We start from the raw sequence: 20,009 nt of genomic DNA, 5'->3' as shown, positions 1-20,009 counted from the left end.
TTTTTTTTTAAGAGACAAAATAAAATACACAAACAAGCATTTTATCAAAATGGCACATCTACATACTATACACTGCAACTGAACAACTATTTTTTAAAGAATAATGTTACTGTTATTTCCTTTCCCTTCGACTTCCAACCAAATGCTCTTAACCAATTTTCCATGATCTAGTCATGGCTCTCATTACATGTTGACACACTCTTGACATTTGATACTAACCTTCCATTTTTCCCATTTGACCTATTTCTTTGAAATAGAGTATGTCATTCTACATTCCAACCATGAGACTCATCCCAACAGGTATCAGTGGTATCTATTAAACAATATTTATCCTCCTTTTAAAAGAATTCATCCTGTTTATTCCCAATACTGTGTGCATTAGAGACATCATAACAGCACTGATTCTGCTCCCTCCTAACAATAAAAACCACTACGACCTCACATCCCTTATTCCTCCGAGAACTTTTCATTTACAGAACCATCAAAAGTTGCCTTCCGGGGGAAGAGGCTCTTGTCCCAGTCTCTATGTCTCATAATCAGTTAAAAGAAGAACTTGGAAAAAGTCTATTCCATGTGTTTCAGAACTCTAATGGGGGGGGGGGGGGGCTAGGGGGAAATAATTTAGTTTTTACTACAACTACATGAGTGAGGATATGAAATCTTTGCTGATCAACCCAGAGATCTACCAGTAGGCACTTGTCTTTCTGCCTACTGGATAGGATAGAAATAGATCTGCTGAATGAAGTGTTGTGCAGACCTGATAATGAATTTTCAAATTACGATTAACTGTTCACTATCTAAATATAAAGCAACACCAACAATGATTAAGGATACCAACTTACTCCTTTATTATGGAACTTTTTCTTGTACAGTGTTGACTTTTCACCTTCCATGCTTTCTGAATTGAAACAATTCAGAAAGCATGGAAGCATATGAGATTATGGAGGTTGTAGAATACAGCAACCTCTTGAAGACTCAACTGAGAGTAAACATCACTCAATATAGCATTGCTTACCTCTGAGTACATGGGAACTGAAGTGACATGGGATTTGTACTGCTCTGGGACAGTAAACATCAATCATATTGACAAACTCATTGCAAATACTCTGAAGCTAACCTTCCTTTCCCCCTTCCTCCCTTCCTCTCATGTCTTTCCACCATTCACAGTCCTGGAAAATATGCATCCTAATTCAGGGAAATGCCCAGGGTTTATCAAAATAAGAACTTCAGAGTTGTGGAATGTGCCACTTTTCCTGCCAAAAGAATATCCAAGCTGCCTTTGAAAATAACCTGGAATACATCCCCATAATAAAAAATTTCTATTTAAGAGGTTGGCAGAAAGTCAACTGTTGGCATTCATCCAATGGTCATTTAAAAAAAACGAGTAGGAGATGAGCTGGTCAGATCATGTTGTGTCACTTCTAATTGCTTACTATAAGCTGATAGCCATTTTATTAATGACTATATTTTTATTTTAAAAATCTATTTTTATTCATACTGATCTTTTATTGGCTTAGAAAGCTTTTTCCTCCCTGAAGCTAATCAGCATCCAGTGCTTCAAAAAATTGCAATGAAGAAATTGTCACTCAGTTGTCCTAAGCATCCATCAATCATACACTTTAATAGAAATAGTGTCATTGTAATGAAATGTTGTCAACGAATATGTGTCTCTTGCTTTGAAAAAACATGCCTTTGACTTGATAGTTTTGATAAATGCGTATGATTTGTCATTTTTTAATCTTGCAAATGGAGCTCATTGTCTTATGACGAAGCTCTATCCAAATGACATTATCTCTTAATTATTTCTGCAATATATTTTGCAGGATTTTTTTTGGAGCAAGACTTTATTGTCTAATTTTCATGATTGATGTGCTAATTTTGTGAGTATTAGATTAGGAGACAATATATATTTCCCATTAGCATATGTTTTCCTGCTGCACTGATGCAAGGAACATGGTAAAAGAATGCTTGATTTTAATGTTCAGATTTAATGCTCCTTTTGACAGTTGCACCATACTCCCGGGGTTCGTCTGATTCTCCCAGTGTCAGAAGTAGCAATTTACACTGGTGAAATCTGTAGCAGCTTTGTCTATTGGTCAGAAAGGATAAACAAGACAGGATGTCAACATCAATTCCTCCACTGAATGTTGCTATTAAGATGAGTGGACACTTAATGAAGTGGCGCAAATACTGCCAGACAGAGTAAAGGATACAAGCAGACAAGGATGACCAGGAAGAGGAGAAAGTGAGGACCTCATCAGACGGGCAGCAGAGAGAACTGTCAGATTCTGTTCCCTCCCATCATGGTTTGTCCTCTGTCTTCCCATGTCATTTCCCCCTTCTGATCCATCTTCTCCCACTACCTCCTCGCGTTATTCAATGAGAAGTCGGGTAAACACCTGACTCCTCCAGTGGCATTCTGGGCTCTGCTTCTCTCCGCTACCGGAATGAAGCCCCAGAGTCCTGTCAGAAGTTGACCAGTGTCATATGATGGGCTCTGTGGTACTCCATTCCAGCAGCAGAGAAGAGGGAAGAAGATGTTCCTCTTTCTTCATCTGATGAGGTCCTGAGTGGTGAGTAAATGAGATGATGATGACAGGGCTCCTTTATTCATTTTTGTGTTTTCAGTGATTTAGTCTTACTAGGTTGGCCTACAGATGCACAGGAGGACAGGACAGAAACGTTCGCAAATCATTTTGCTCGGATATGAGTGATATTTCATTTCATTTTAAAGTAACAATTTATTAACATTTAGGGTGGAAAGAAGCTGAGATTACCATACTTTGATTTTAGGGAAAGCCAAAACTCACAGATTTGTGTGTTTGTGAAACTCATCCCAGGGTTTTGAGGGGTTTAGCAATTGGCAATGTCAGGTTGAATCCCTGTTGAACACACTTTACAATATGACTCCTGTACATTTCTGAGTTTAACATGGAAGCAGAAAACTATAGATAATAGCAAACCCTGATGAAATTAATAACTTCCAATGGAAATTACTACATAGTTGCCCTGGAAGCCCTAGAAAATTCATAGTGAAGTAACCTTGCTAGGAATTTGCTAGATCCTCCAGAGTGGCTCTTTGGCCCCAGATTATCTGCTTTGAACTGGATTATATGGCAGTGTAGACTTCACTTCAAAGCAAATAATCTGGATTTTATCTGGCAGTGTAGATTGGGCCTCTGGTATCCTCTGGTGGAAGCATACCATGGAATCCCCTCGAAGACATAGATAATTCCCAGAAGACACATTTTATCAGATGTGGGTAGGTGAAACACTTCTACCTGTATTTCATTTTAATCTATATTCGGGGCTGTTTTTGGTTCATATTTTGAGAAAGGTGAGTCTGGAATAATTAAACAAATAATTGCACATGCAGTTGTTAGGAATTTCTCATATTTCTCATATTCTCATGAGGAGGTTCCTCATATTTAACACCTATGTGGCCAGCAGGAATAATGATGTCCACTCCATCCTTGGATCTGTTAGACTTGGCCCGAGCAAACAGAGAAGGGTTTCATTTCAGTTTTGAATATTTTAGCAATTTTTTCCAATTGTCTTCATATTTGAAACAAGAAGAATGGGAAATTTTAAAACACATAATATGGAGAAAAACATACAATTGTCCAATTCTTAAGGCTATTTTTAAAACATAATTCTGAGTGTAGGTATGGAGGTGCTGAATCCAGAGGGAAATACACACACAGAAAGCCTTTTATTGGCATGAGTTCTTAGACCTTTACATGCTGAATCTTGTGAATACCTTCTCTATTTCCTTGCTCACAGAAGTAAATTACCAAACTCTGCATGAATACAATACACATTTCCTTATCCCATTCATTTTGCATTCCCCTATTGTACTGTTTCAAGGACAACCTTCAAGGCTAGACCTTGTTATTTGTTAGATTTTTTATTCAAATAAATCTCCTCACTGGAGGTGGACCAAGGTGGTACATTGGAATTAAAAAACACCAAAAAAAATCAGAGGGTAATTGGAATCGTAACAGTGGAATTGTGTCTAATTTATGCTCATTTAGAATGCAATCAATTTAATTTACGGTAAGTGACAATATCTCAGACTTATTCTTCTTGTACATGTCTGATTTTGAATGACTCCTGTCTCCCATATGAACTCACTGATCCTTCTAAATCAGCATGGTGTCTTTTTGTGTTGGTTGTTTTTTTTTTCATGGGCATGGCTGAGGGCAAAATATGAATTGATTTTTAGTGCTTTTTGTTGTATTTGTGAACATAAATAGAAACTCTCTAGTCCACATGTGTCAAACTCAAGGCCTTCTGACTGAATCCAGCCAGCCACATCATTGTATGTGGCTCACAAAACTTTCAATGCCAGGGCAACATAGTTTTATGTCTTAGAATTGCAAATGGCCCTTTGAAGGCAACTATAAAATGATGTGGCCCTCAGTGAAAATGGCTTGACACTCCTGCACTAGTCCAATATTCTGTTCACATTGTGGGCTAACTGTGCAAAGCCTGCTAGCAAGAAAAGATGCAACTATATTCTCTACTTTGTATTCCTTAGCAACTGGTCTATAGATACTGTCTCTAATACTAGAGATGATATATAACCATCTAGATGATCCTAACATGCATTAATTTAATTTAATCGCCTTTGGTAGCTATCATTAGATCTTGTGGCATTAAATTCATCAATTGTTTGAAGAGGAGCCCTTTTCTCTTCCTTGCATCTCCCACCACCCATCTCCAAACCTTGACCATTATGAGAAATGTATGCATTTTATTTACAATATATTTTAAATTCATAATGTATTTTAATAGTTTTAACTGTTTTATGTGCTGTTTTATATTGGTTTGTATGGGCATCTAATTGTTGCCACTGTTGTAAGCCGCCCTGAGTCCCTTCGGGTGAGAAGGGCGGGATATAAATGTGAGAAATAAATAAATAAATAAATAAATAAATAAATTCAATAGGATGGCTTATTATATGAGCTTATTGAATGTGATTTCAGTTATATGCAAAGAGCTTGGATACCATTGAATTGGGCTAGTGAATATAGTGTTGTCTAGCAAAGTGTTATCTCTAGACCTTCACCGAGATTCTATGGTCAAGCTCTTCTGGATGTTCTGCCAGAAGTTTTTGCCACAAGTTGACCATAGAATTGCATTGAAGGCCTAGAGGGAACATTTCTCTAGATACCACTAGGTCATTCGGTGTGATTTCATTGTATGCCTTGGGTGAAAGTCTAAGACAGTGGTTCTTAACCTGGGGTCCTCAGATGTTTGTGGCCTTCAACTCCCAGAAATGCTAACAGCTGATAAACTGGCTGAGATTTCTGGGAGTTTTAGGCCAAAAAACAATCTGGGGACCTCAGGTTGAGAACCACTGGTCTAAGACAGCTTTCATTTCAGGTAAGAAAAATAAGGTGACGATTAGATGTGAAAATTGTATTACACTGAGTGTCCTGGGATAGATCCTTCATGTAATTTGTGGGCCTACTGTATTTACTTACCCTGATTTTATCGCCAGAAACCTGTCCTCAACTTACACATGAGGTTGACTTGTACATGGTTATATATGGTACATACTATACTGTCTTTTCCTCAATAAGCATTTGAAGACAATTCACAATATACATTAAAACAAAACACTGCTAACATACAATCATAGAATAATAGAGCTGGAAGAGACCACATCTCTTCCAATCCCCTGCCATGCAGAAAAAGTACAATCAAAGTACCCCCAACAGATGGACATCCAGCCTCTGCTTAAAAGCCTCCAAAGAAGGAGCCTCCACCACACTCTGAGGTAGTGAATTTAACTGTTGAACAGCTCTTACAGTCAGGAAGTTCTTCCTAATGTTCAAGTATAAAAACAAGTTAAACAAAGGCTGAATTCCTGCATCAAACACATAGCCATTAGGGGTGTGCAATTTTTCATTAGTCATTGTAAGTTGTATCAAATTTGATAAATTCATACTTACAACGTGATATCCAATGTACAGGCATAGCCCACGCCAAAAACTTAAAAATCTAAACTTACCCAATACTTTTTCATTTGAATTTTGTAAATCTCGGAAGCCTCCCAAAGTCAGGTTCATTTTCAGTGCAAGGGACCAAAGGCTGCCTTTCCTTTTTAAATTAATGGGCTCTCACCATTATGAGAGGGAAGCAGAAGGGAAAAAGCAGAGTTTGCTGGGAAAGAGACTGAGAAAGCACAGAATTCTGAGAAATGTAGTTTGGGAAGGCGAAGAGCTCTATGCTAGAAAATTCAAACGGCCCTGCCCTAAACTACATTCCCCAGAATTCTGCTCAGTATCAGAAAGCTCCAATCAGGATAGGGGAGAGATTTGTGCCTCCGTAGAAGCAGTCATCCAGAGTTCGAATAAACTGTTGAATCTGCAAAGAGGAGGACTGACTGATACTTCTAGTAAGTAAATCTCTGGGCTGGGCTGGGGAAAAAAATCCCTAAATGGAAGTTCTGTTGGTTAATGTGCGAGACATTCAATGAGGCAGCTGTTATGGCTTTTTTTTTTTAAAAAAAAGAATGTTTTTGTCAACACTTTTTTAAAATTCCCTAAAATCAGTAGATGAATGAATATTATGAATATAATGAAAGTTGGGGGAATTATCCCCTATTACCTTGTGTACTTCTATAGAAAATTCAAGGAGATAGCTCTTGAAGTATTTGTTAAACATTGTTTATAAAATCTTTTAAAATTCCCAAAAAATCTGTGGATGAGTCAAACGTTCTGAAACTTGATAGGCTAATAGTGGTAAATGTGTTTTACTATTGGAGCAAGTTTTACCCCAATAGCTGTAAAATGAGAAAGAAAGAAACCCCTGAAGTTCCCCCATGTGCACAATTACTATAATGAAAAAGTAATGAAATTTCATTACTCTAGTTCTAGTAACAAAAATTTCACTAATGACACTTTACAAATACTTTAGAAATGAAACATTGGCGTCCCCTAATTTGTGATGGGTTTTGAAATATTTTTTTTATCCATCACAGCCCTAATAGCCATGATGTTGTAGCTATTCTTTAACTCCTCACTCAACCCAAGAATTTTATAGGGTAACCAATTGTAAATATCTGAACGCAATTTCTTCCCTCTGTCCCCTCCCCCTCTTCTGTAAGAGAAAGTTAAGAAGGTGCACAATATTTTTTCGTAGTAGTGTTTGGAGCTGTCTATTTGGAATCCCTCCATGAAGACAGCATTTTAAGTCACTACTAGGAATCTGGTCATGCAAACAAGCTTATAAATACCAAGACACCAGATGCAAAGGTTGAGCCATTTGAAAATGTATATTTATGAAACAGTTTAAATGTCTGATATTCAGTGAATGTAATGAAGGCTCCAGATTTCCCAGAATGTTATTAAAATATGACTAAATATTTCTCAAATGTTTCAAGCCCATTCCAATTTGGACATAAACAGGAACGAATTAGTATGCAAATACAGTGCCCCCTATTCCCATCCCAGCTACAGACAAAAGAAGAACTTTAGAGTCAATACTCTGAAGTAACGTTTCAGTCCCCAGTTCTACAGTATTTCTCATACAGATGCTCAGATGCATAACCAAGACACCATCATTGATTATGGCAGAATGGAACATAAATAAATAAACTGATCTGGTTGATAAAAAGTATTGGAAAAATCTGGCAGGGAAAAATAATGACAACAGTTTCAGAACAATTTCTCAGAAAATTTGGGATGGGGGGAGAAGTAGAGTCACTTGTCTCCTAAACAATAGCACCATCTGCTGCCCATTCTAACAGATTCCCATTGTACAATTTTCAGATGGAACTGGAGGATGTGGCGAATCACAATGTTTAAAGCATGTGAAAGCACTAACCTTTTAAAAGTTGTATCACTTTGACAATGTCATAAATCTAGTGACACTGTGATACCTTTTCCCCCCTTGTGGTCATTGCAGTGCACGAACTAACAGGAATTCCAACAACCTCATCACATTGAGAAGGGAAAGCATGGGTGACCGTCCTTTTAGTGTAGAGAATCACCTCTCTTATATCGTCAGCATTCCCGTTTCGAGTTTCACCTCCCCATCACTCTCACATTCACACATGGAAACTTGAGTGCTGGCAATACATTCATCTTACATTCATCAAAAAGTCAGCATTACTTTTTTTTGTTTTTAGTCAGGAAAATAATATTCAAAAACCAAGAGCTACCTTGTCTTGCCCAAAGCCCCTTACATTATAGAAGACTGACACCAGTTTAAAATCTCATCTTCCCATGGAAAAAAATGTCCTGCCCCAAACTCCAGAGGATATAAGAGATAGCACTCCATGTTAAAACTATTTCTTTCCATGGGATCCTATTGATCTGCATCGAACCCCAGAGGATACAAGAGGCAGTGATCCAGGTTTAAACCACTGCTTTCCATGGGATCCTTTTGATCTACATCAAACCCAGAGGATACAAGAGGCAGTGATCCAGGTTAAACCCATTGCTCTCCATAGGATCCTATTCTGCATTGAATTCCATAGACTACAAAAAACTACTGACCATTGGGCCATGAAAGAAGACGTGAAACTTTGATGGTTCCCATCACACCTTGTAAAGATGTGAATAAAGTGTGGTAAGAGGTAGGAGCTCTGAACACGATTGCTGGCCCATGTTCAGAGTTCCCTCCTTTCAGACATGTCAGCCTCTTTTCAACCCTGGAACATGTGCCTCTCCATGCTAGAAAAGAGGCTTAAGTGTCCTATGGTGGGGAAAATTTCTCAATGTGATAAGGTTGATTGCCTGAGTTCCCTCCTTTCAGGACACTTCTGCCTCTTTTCAACCAAGTAAGGCTGTGCATGACTGCCAGAAGTAGTTTAACTCATGTGATGAACTCATTGCCTCTCCATGTTTGAATAGAGGCTGAAGTGTCCTACAACTAGGACATTTCTCTATGTGATAAGGTGGTATGACAACTTTTGTGGTTTAAGTTGATTTAGAAATTATTCAAATAAAAGTAACTAATTTACAACACCACAAAACTGCCAGCAGCATGGGGAAAGGAATGAGGAAGTACAGTACTCAGTGTCACTAGTGGACGGTGAAACAACAGCTCCCCCTGTGGCCAGAATCGAGCATACCCTCATGAAGTAGAAATGTTAAATTGCCTCTGTGTGTGTCTGTACTGTATGTTGTTTGTCTGATGGCACTGAATGTTTGCCATATGTGCATTGCAATCCACCCTGAGTCCCCTTCAGGGTGAGAAGAGCTGAATATAAATACTTTAAATAAATAATAAATAAATAAAACCTGTTGATTTTAAACATTATTTTGAGTTATTTTATTGATCTAATAAATATTTTTAATAATAGAGTATTCATGTATTTAGTCACCTATAGAAGACTTGAAACATTTCTCTTTGCATCTTTTCATAAAACATTTGGATCCAGACATAATGCTTATGAATAATATTTTGTATTTAGAAGTAATATACTCCTAACAGTATATACGTAGTAGCCTATTCAGCCATTCAGTTTAGGGTTAATCCCCATGTATAAAATACAACAGTTTGAAGAAGAGAGTCTCTGTCTGCTACGTATGGAGGCTTCCTACAAAACTGTGAAAAACTGGAGCTTCGGATCACATGGACAAGCCAACAACACAGAGGATTCTGCATTTACAATGTCATTCTCGATATATGAACAGTGATGAGGGAAGAAAGTGATTGCTCTCTCCTCTCACTCATTCAGGATATTTACCATGAATGCCTGAATAGGGCTCCGTTTCCCACTAATCTAACACCCCACTAGCTCTTTGAAGAATATTATTCAGGCCCCTTCCACACTGCCTCTATGGCCCCTTCCACACAGCTGTATAAAATCCACATTGAACTGGATTATATGACGGTGTGGACTCAGATAATCCAGTTCAAAGCAAATCTTGTGGATTATCTGCCTTAATATTCTGGGTTATGTGGCTGTGTGGAAGGGCCCTGATCCCTGGATCTGATCCTGGATTATCTGGCAGTGGAGACTCATATAAAGTTTAAATCAGATAATCTGGTATGAGATCCTGGGATATAGGGCAGGGTAGAAGGGGCCCTGGATATTGCTTTCTGTTTTCTGCCTGGCAACATCAGGTTAAGTTAAGGATCCATATGCCCATAAGATTTGTTGCTGTTGTGCACCTTTAAGTCATTTCCAAACTAAGGTGACCTTAAGGTGACCCTATTACAGGATTTTCTTGTCATGATTTGTTCAGCAAAGATTTGTCATTGCCTCCTATAATGCTGAGAGTGTGACTTGCACAAGGCCATCCAGTGTTATTCATGGCAAGGTAGGAATCCAAACCTGGTCTGAATTCTTTTGCACTGCACTGATTTCTTTTCTACTGACCACCTAAGGTAGTTTGAAGGCTGTGTTGTTGAAGGCTTTCATGGCCCGGATCACAGGGTTGTTGTATGTTTTCCGGGCTGCATGGCCATGTTCTAGAAGTATTCTCTCCTGATGTTTCGCCCACATCTATGGCAGGCATCCTCAGAGGTGTGAGGTATTTTGTATTTAGCCTCTGAGGATGCCTGCCATAGATGTGGGCGAAACGTTAGGAGAGAATACTTCTAGAACATGGCCATGCAGCCCAGAAAACATACAACAACGCAGTTTGAGGGCTGCTTTAGAATGCAGTGTTTATATAATGCATCCTCCAAATGTTCACCGCAGCACACCTTAAAGCAGTGGTACTCAACCTTGGGTCCCCAGATGTTTTTGGCCTATAACTCCCAGAAATCCCAGCCAATTTACCAGCTGTTTGGATTTTTGGGAGTTGAAGGCCAAAACATCAGGCGACCCCAGGTTGAGAAGCACTGCCTTAAAGGCTCAAAAGAGCTTAATGCACATCAGTGTGCTTTAGTGTAAACTACATTGTGCAGTGAAAGCAATGAAGGCAATGGATCCCCTGGTGATCTGCACACGGTTGTTAAAATACGTTCTTCATTGCTGTCTAGATTTCCCATCGAATCATTTGCACCCCAAAACTGCTTCCCTCTCTGCTGATTTCAAACCAATAAGTGGTCAGTGTAGATTTAGCCCAATGCTCAAACCACTATACAAAACGAACACTTCTCCATATGCTTACTGGATCCAAATAGTACTAAAGGAATATGGGAGAGTGCTTGCTCATGTAAAAGTACCTGCTGGTGCTGTCAGAAACATATGCCTCAAGCTTCTGAATGAATTTTTTATATTTATATGTCACCTACTGCAGACAGTCCTACGTGTGCAAGTATAATTCTTAGCAGCACTGTTAAGGTAGCATGCCAACATCCAGCTGTGCAGTCTTTTTCTATTTCTTATTAGAAACAATTAAGAAAAATCCCCCTTTCAAGAACAGCTCATTCAGGCTGTAAAAGTACTGTAATGCTAACCGCCTAACTGCTGATTTAGTCCTTTACCTCAAAATAATATGGCTCTGGATTAGCTCTCAGCACATAATACTTTGGTTTATAGACCTTGGACTAGATCACTAAATTAAGGTAAAGGTAAAGGTTTTCCCCTGACATTAAGTCCAGTCGTGTCCAACTCTGGGGGTTGGTGCTCATCTCCATTTCTAAGCCAAAGAGCCGGCATTGTCCGTAGACACCTCCATGGTCATGGTCATGTGGCCAGCATAAGTGCATGGAGCCCTGTTACCTTCCTGCTGGAGCAGTACCTATTGATGTACTCAATGATGTATTGATGTAAGCAGAGGCTGGATGGCCATCTGTCGGGGGTGCTTTGAATGCGATTTCCTGCTTCTTAGCAGGGGGTTGGACTGGATGGCCCATGAGGTCTCTTCCAACTCTACTATTCTATGATTCTATGATTCTATGATTCTACTCACATTTGCATGTTTTCGAACTGCTAGGTTGGCAGAAGCTGGGGCTAACAGCGGATGCTCACTCTGCTCCCCGGATTCGAGTCTGCGACCTTTTGGCCAGCAAGTTCAGCAGCTCAGCGCCAGTGCCAGTGGGGGCTCCCAGATTGCTACTACCATATTTCCAGTCTCTAACAGATTTGCCTAGTGTTGAGTCATGAATGTGGTAGAAGTTAAGCATATTAAGAGCAAAATCAGAACACAAAAGCTCCTTAAGCAAGGCATCAAATTTATTGATTTATATTGATATGAAAACATTTTTATATAAAAGTGGACATGTTATCTCTAACTTAATAATTTTCCCCTTGATGGTATTTAAAATATCAATGTGTTCCTTACATATTTGTAGAATACATCTGGCCATTTTTGAAATTAGAAATAAAATGTACTTTGGAAAGAACATCTTATTCCAGACTCAAACTTTTCACAAGGTAATATCATAGCCACTTCAAATAGAAAATAAGAAGGTACTTATTCTTGTTTATACATTGAATGTATACATTGTTCTTCTCTGGGTATTACAATACACTTCATATATTGCTTACCCATTAAAACACTCAATCTCTCTCTTTCCTTACAGCTAAAATAAAATACAATTAACAATAAAAATTCCAAAGCATATATAAAACCAAAGAAATCTACAGCCTCCAGGCCCAATAAAACAGATGAAAACTTTCAATTAAATGCCTTGGCAAACAAAAAAGGGTTCCAGTTGGCCCTGAAAATGAAGGTATTCCACAACTGGAACACCACAAGAAAGAAATTTATTGCTCTGTCTACTACATGGTAGACATGTGGTACTGGGCAAAGAAGCCTTCCTGATTAACAATATGGGCAGGCCAATTGAGAGAAACGCCCTATAGCCTTTGGATGCCAGGCCACGTAACACTTTAAAAGAACAAGCAACCTTATGAACAAACAACTAGCCAGTGAAACGTTTTTGCATAGAATCCTATTCAGCTCAAAAATCTAAAAAGATAAACACATGGGAACAGAAATTCATTAATTCCATTTTCCCCAATGGCACTACTTTTTTCTGCTGCATGTGGAGAGCAATGGTCTGGAGAACAGAACTTCCTTGCTTTGTGAAGATTATGCACACATTTGGGAATGTTGATGACCAAATTTTACAGATCACAGAATTCTGGTTAACGTAATTTAAACTAGCTGAAACACATGATGGATCTCCATAATAGTAATCCAACTGGGAGGTGTTGAGAACATTCATAAATGTGATTGTTATTTATGAACTTCTTATATCCCTTACTTTATTTCATATTTCCTATGTGATCATTCTTGAATTTCCTGATTTCATTGATAAAACCGGAGATGTGCTCTTATGAAGTTCAGCGCAAAAGTTTCGGGTAAACTTCCTCCATTAAGCTGTTTAAACATTTGTAAATGCCCACTGTATACTCATGCTGCCTCCCATTGTGTTTTTCTGAATTGGGCCACTAAAGTCAATCAAGGGACTTCATCATATGTGGATTCTATCCGTGTGCTGTCTGGCAGGGATGATGGGCGACTCTGTCACCCTGTGTGCTGCTTCATCATGGTGATGCTTCCCTATCACACGGGGGAAACATCGCTGTGTTTGGAGGAAGGCTTCCTAGGATGCTTCCACTCTGGTTGTGGGTAGGGCCTTCACTGGAAGTCCAGTGACATTGTGTGATGAACAACATTCCCATCTATTGCAGGATAAATGTCCAGGAATGCTAAAAAAGTCCATGTGATGAAGTGGAAGGACTCATTTACATGTTGCCACACCTCTCTCCTGGGGTTTGTGTCCCTCTCAGAGGATGGATTGAAACTTTGAACTAAAAATAACAGCTGTTTATTTTGCCCACCAAAGGAGAACACCAACCAATGATGACATCGGAGGGAATCACGAGCCAACGGGAGTCTGAATCCTAACTGAGCCGCTTTTCAGCCAATCAGAGACTGGTGTAGGGATTCTAAAAGTTGTCAAAGTAAATAAAGATGCTCTTAAGATGGGGTGAAATTAACAGAGAAGAAGCTGATTAAGGAAGCCCTGGAACAGAATCTGGTTCTAGGATCCACAGCATCTACAGCTTCATAGCTGTGGAGGATTCAGGGTTTTTAACCCCCCCTGCCCCAGTTGGCAATATACATATGTGCATTGCTTGCTTTTGCTATGCAATGTGATTTATACTAAAGTGCTGGTGTGAATTAAGCACCCTATCCCCCGACTTTGCTTATTCTGGTTTAAAGCCCCAAATGCAATGTGCTGCATGTGCTTGCAAAGTGTGTCATTTAAACACCGTGCTGTCAAGCTGTCTTCAAATTGCATTAAATGGTCAGTGTCGATGTGTCTCAAGTACGGACCTCTTTGCATGGGGGGGGGGGGGCATGCTATTGCACCAGCAGTCACCGGTAAAAGAGAAGGCATGCAGGGTGCCTTGTGGTGTCCTGTGCGCCCTCCCTCCCTCCTGGGGACGGGACATTTCAGAGAAAGGGGAAGAAAGTGCAGGTAGCTTCATTGGAGCTACCCGAAAAACACTTTCCTCCCCGTTGTGGAAGAGGAAGCGCCTACGAACACTTCCCTCCATTTCAGGAGCATGTGGGCAGGGCCTGTCAAGCATTATCTGATGACATTCAGCAGGCCTCAGCCAGGCTCCAGCCAAAAGCACTAAAATGGGGCTATTTTGCCCTGTGCAAAGAGGTCCTAAGAATGGGTGCAAGTAATATTACTCGCAAGTTGTCTTTCCTATTGGTTGGAGGGGGCCATAGGAGTATTTTTCCATTCCTCATATGACAAATCTGTTGCTCAATTTTGTACAAATGCAATGGTAACGGGAAAGTCAGCTTTCTTCACTGTCAGCATTGCCATAGAGAAGGCCCCCAAATGGGCTCTGTTCTGTTTTTGATTGAATTCAAGATGTGTTGTTTTCTTTCAGCACAGCTCAAGTTGTTTTAAATCCCCCCCTTAAAACACCACATTACCCATTCCCTGTGCAGTGAACATGCAGTGCTTTTGAAACTCAAATGTTTATCCAATAGACTAAGAGAATAAATATGGAATTCCTATGGCTTCTGTTGCCTTGTTCAGGTTGCAATTCCCCACCTCTCTTTGTGAGTTCATTGGTACTTTGCAACATTACTTTAGACTGAAGTAGCTGTAAGATCTGGATGCATCATTAATTATTTAACATGCTTGGGAGATTATTATGTTCCAAGCCTCTCAAATCAGAAACAGTAAGCTTTGTTCATATAAAGTATCTTTGGACTTTTGAGATTTTTGTCAGGGGAAAAAAAATCAAACACACCTTAGCTGTCTTTTTAGAAGATTGTATTCTAGCACTGTGTAAGCTTTCTTCTGAACAAGTTATGTTAAATCTGTTGGTTAAAAGGCAGATCGAATGATGCAAGGATACAAAGAAAATCTTTTTAGCATACTCCCCTTTGTCTTGTAATAAGTAAATTTGATGGGCTAACCCACCTCATCATATATTCCACCATGATTCAAGATAATTGTAGGAGAGTTCAAAAGGTAGCAATCATGTCTTGGTCCACCTGAGAATAAACATTTCTCAAAAAATAGGGGGGGGGGGGGGGGACAGAACCATATGGATAATTGCTGATGTCTGAAATAATGTGTCAAGTTGTTTGCCCCGTGGAGGCATGCATTTCAACCCTCAGATTCATAGGTAGTTTTTACAGTGGGCATGACAGTAGTGCCAAATACCCAACCAAGTAAAATAATAATTAGAAGCTAATCTGGTTACCATGGATAGATGTTTAGAGGAAATTTACCTGGGCTCCTTTTGTGCTACACAATGATTGTGTGAGGATTCCACTTTAATTGTCATGATTGCAAGCAATGGAATCTCAAAATTCATAATTTGATGAGGCACCGGAACTCCCGGACTAAGAATTCTAATTATCCCTCCCTTGATTTCAAATGATTTTGCCACAGCTATTGAAGTGGAATATTAATACTGTGTAACTGCATAGTGTGAAAGGGCCTCCAGTAGAGGTAAGACCTTTTAAAGGATACCGGATACCTTGGCATCCATTTTCACTTGAGTTGTTTATTACTACATGGATCCTTGTATCAGAAACCTTGTTATGCCTATGTATAACAGACTTCCAACAACGAAATATCAAGGAAAATGTAGTTGCCATAGATATTTATGTCAATGGAAATTGTATCTGGTTCTTGTCACTACTATGATGGTGTAAGGATGCTTTCTTTTTAGTCCTAGTGCATGCAAAGGGATTCAAATGTAACTTTTTATCCCAGTTTTTCAACAACACATGCCATCTTTTCCCATTAATTTTTGATGTGTGGGGAAAAATTCTGAATATATCCACTTGTAGCCATTGCTCTATTTATTCTTAACACTGTGCATCTTAAATCATGGCATGCACCCTTTGTTCATCAGATGGAAGCAAGCTTCTAAATAACAAAAATCCATTGCACTACATATTCAAAAAGGGTGAAATAACAGGTTGTGGAAACTATCAAGGTATCTCCCTTTTAACCTCCACCAGAAAAATCCTCACAAGGATTCTCACAAACCATCTTCTACCTATTGCAGAAGACATCTTGTTGTGACCTTGGTTTTGGCTTTTAGTCTGCTGAGGTTAACTAGCTTGCCATCTGTCCCATAGATGATTTCTACACTGGTAGGAAGCTTCCCATCAACAAGGTGCAGTATCATAGTGATGAAGATGGAGAATAAGGTTGGGACAATAACACATCCCTGTTTAACACCTGATTCCACCTTAAATTGGTCACTTTGGGAGCCAGTGCTGTCCAAGTCTGTTGCTGTCATGTCATCATGGAGGAGCCACAGGATGTTCATGAATTTGTCAGAGCATCCAATTTTTTGGAGGATGACCCAGAGAACATTATGATTCACTGTGTCGAATGCCTTAGCAAGGCCAATGAATGCCATGTACAGAGGTTGATTTTGTTCCCTGCATTTTTCTTGGGGCTGTTGTGCAGTGAAGATTATATCCACTCGGAGGATGTCTTCTGAAGTAGGTAGAAGGAGGTTTGCAAGGATTCTTGCTAGGATTTTCCCAGCGGAGGTTAGAAGTTACCTCTATAGTTTCCACAGCCTGTTCTTTCCCCCTTTTTGAAAAGGGTGATGATGGTGGCATCTTTGAAGTCTGCTGAGATTTTCTTGGCTGCCCACATTTTAAAATGAACTGGTGGATTTGTTGTGTCAGCTCAGGCCATCCTCTTTAAATATTTCAACAGGGATCTCATCAGGTCCGTTGGCTCTTTTATTTTTTGGTTGGCTGATGTCTTTGCCGACTTCCTCCAAACTAGGCAGTGCTGCAAACTCATTCCTGGTTTATTGCTGCGGGATTTGTGAGAGAACCTCCTCGGCCATGTTGGAGCTGGAGTCAAGGAGGTTGCGGTAATGCATTTGTTTTCTAATTTCAAACCGTACACTTGCAAAGATTGCCCCAACTATGTATTGATAATCATAGTGAATGCAGGGTATATTAGAAATTGAAGTTGTTCGAATGCAAGGTGTATTGGAAGTTGAAGTTGTGTGAACCTGAACACCATGTCCGTCAGAATGAGTGGGATTACCAGGGAAATCACCCCCAACTCCTGCATGTATGTTGGATCTGTGTGCCAGGTTTGATTCAGATCTGTTGTTTGCTGGGCTTAGTGCACTCTGGGCAAGAGTGAACTACAATTCCCATAATCAAGGTCAATGCCCACAAACTACAGCAGTATGTTCAGTTGGTCATGGGCTTCTCTGTGCCAAGTTTGGTCCATTGTCGATGGAGGTCACAGTTTATATGGATACAGGTGAACTATAACTCCCATCAATCAACATCAATATTCCCCAAACTTCTCCAATATTTTCTGTTGCTTATGGGAAGTCTGTGTGCCAAGTTTTGTCCAGGTCAGTCATTTGTGTGGGTTCTCAGTAGTCTGTTGAAGTTGGAGCTGAATCGGGTGAAGGTACTGCAAATCCCATTATTCGAGATCCATCCTCCTCTTATTGGCACCAGGATGTGAAGTGGGTAATGGGGTGTCTGTTTGCCAAATATGGTCCAAGTCCGTTGTTCATAGGGGTTGCAGTGGCCTGATTTGGGTGAAGATACTACAAATCCCATCATCTGTGGTTTGTCTTCCCCTAACCGCACCAGGACGTAAAGTGGGGCATGGGGGGGGGGGGTCTGTGTGTCAGGTTTGGCCCTTATCTATCGTTGGTGCAAGTCACAGCGATCTGTGGGAGGTGAAGTGATTGAAAGTACTGCATATCTCATCATCCATGGTTCTCCCTCCCCCAAACTCATTATTAAAACACACATGTATTGGTATGCCATGTTGTGTCAAAATTTCAAGTTGTTCAACTGACTACTTTTCAAGTTCTGTGTGCACAAACAGACGCAGGCTGTATTTTTATATATAAAGAAGATTTATTTACTTATTTACCCACTATAAATATGTTACTAGATAAAAACTGGTCCAGATGTACCTGCTGTTGTTATCTGCCATCAATAATATCATAATGCCTTCTAGGCAAGAGTTATTGGAAATTTTGCCTGGAATTTTGTTCTAGCATAACTATACTGATGAACAAAATGGAGGCAGGAAAAAGCAATTGTGTGGATACTGAAGTTATGAAGGAGGTAAGGAGTTGGAAAAATAAGCTGCTCAGAGCTGTCCATTTTTGGCTGTCTTCCCTTAGCAATGCAGCCACCTTTACGGGAAAAAAATAAATAAATTCAGTGCCATTGTGCACTTGCAGGATTTCAGCCTGTTGCTTTTCACCACTTTGAACAACTTTGACCAGCCAAATGTGCATTAACAGGCAGCTACATCTCAAATGGAAACTCCTTTATATTTGTGTCCTGTCACCCTAGTGACGTGGCACCTGATATTACCTGATAAGAAATATGCAGATGGAAATTGTGAAGCAGTGTTAAAAATGGTCAGACACATTCCAGATATTGAATCATGTGTCTATAAGTAAGATTTTACACTTCTGTTACGAGTTGAGAATGTGATCTTGCCATCGGCCCTGAGCTGTCACATAGAAATGATGACAAAGTGGCCTGCTGTGATCCTGCCATTATGAAAGTCCATATAAACTGCAGGAGCCGTGGAATCGTTTCATTGCATGCAGCTTTTGTTCCTGTGCAGCTATGGATCCATGCTGCGGAAATACAAAATGGACATGCAGGATGTATGGTATTTATTCAGTGAGAGACTTCATCAAAACCACTATATTCACATAATGCTAGGAGTTATATGCTGAGTTAATGAGATATGTGATAAGAGATTGCAGGTTTTCCAGGAAGCCTTAAATGTATTATTTGTTAAATGGGAGGTGTGGGAGACAACAGCACTGAAGTGGCAAAGTGGTAGGCATCACTGGAAAAATAAAGAGTAAGGCGGAAACAACAAAGCGTCCTAGTCCAGTATGCCCCCTGATGTATAGATCAGATATTTCTCCCCAGGCAAGAACTCTGGAGCGATACCTAGGGAAATCAATAATATCAGCAGTCTGAAAAATATGTGGATTTTGTAGGAAAGGTTTTCTTCTGTCCTTTGTTAGATGATGTTTCCATTACAGCAATGCCCATATGCATGATATTGTAGGGAATTTATTGAGATGCATTTCCTGTTTAGTAGAATTCAGGAGCTAGAAAAACATCCCACATTTGGATGCTGCTGCCATTATTGGTTCCTACCTCAAAATTCCTATCCTTTGTTATCTTTATAAACAATAGATAGTGGAGGCCTATATACCGGAAGGCAGCACATCACATTGATTTTATAGGTAAAACAGAGTTGGGCCTGTTTCGTATTTAGATACTGCTCACCAAGGAATGCCATGTTGCGGGATGCTGGTCATGAAGTGATGTATAATTTCCAAATCACAACCTCCCCGAACTGCTGCAAGTGTCCCCGAAGCAAGCAAAACTAAAGCAGAGTCTTTTCACAGCAAAAACATATGCTTTATCTCATCTATCAGCAGAGTCCAACTGCCAGCATCTGACCTTATCTACACACTGTATAGTAAACTCACAGATTCAGGTTTTCATCCAAAATATCCAGAGGCTTTAATCTTCCCTGTTGCAATATATACACATTTACAAACAGGATATGCAGATCCACTTTTCTTGTTCCCTTGTAAACAATCAGTCATC

The 20,009-nt window shown here is 39.7% G+C and overlaps 1 long non-coding RNA gene across 1 annotated transcript in view; it reads left to right on the top strand.

Annotated features, from left to right (window-relative positions):
- The window catches only part of LOC134298909 (uncharacterized), a 103,557-nt gene extending 100,742 nt beyond the window's left edge, over positions 1–2,815 (top strand). The window contains exon 3 of the long non-coding RNA XR_010006030.1: positions 2,794–2,815. This is a non-coding gene — a long non-coding RNA (uncharacterized LOC134298909). The remainder of the gene's footprint in view (positions 1–2,793) is intronic.
- The last annotated feature ends 17,194 nt before the right edge of the window (positions 2,816–20,009 follow it).

Source organism: Anolis carolinensis, chromosome 4 (assembly GCF_035594765.1).
Source record: "Anolis carolinensis isolate JA03-04 chromosome 4, rAnoCar3.1.pri, whole genome shotgun sequence".
Lineage (NCBI taxonomy): Eukaryota > Metazoa > Chordata > Lepidosauria > Squamata > Dactyloidae > Anolis > Anolis carolinensis.
Note: the sequence above shows the minus strand (reverse complement) of the source record. Positions and strands in the feature narration are given on the sequence as shown.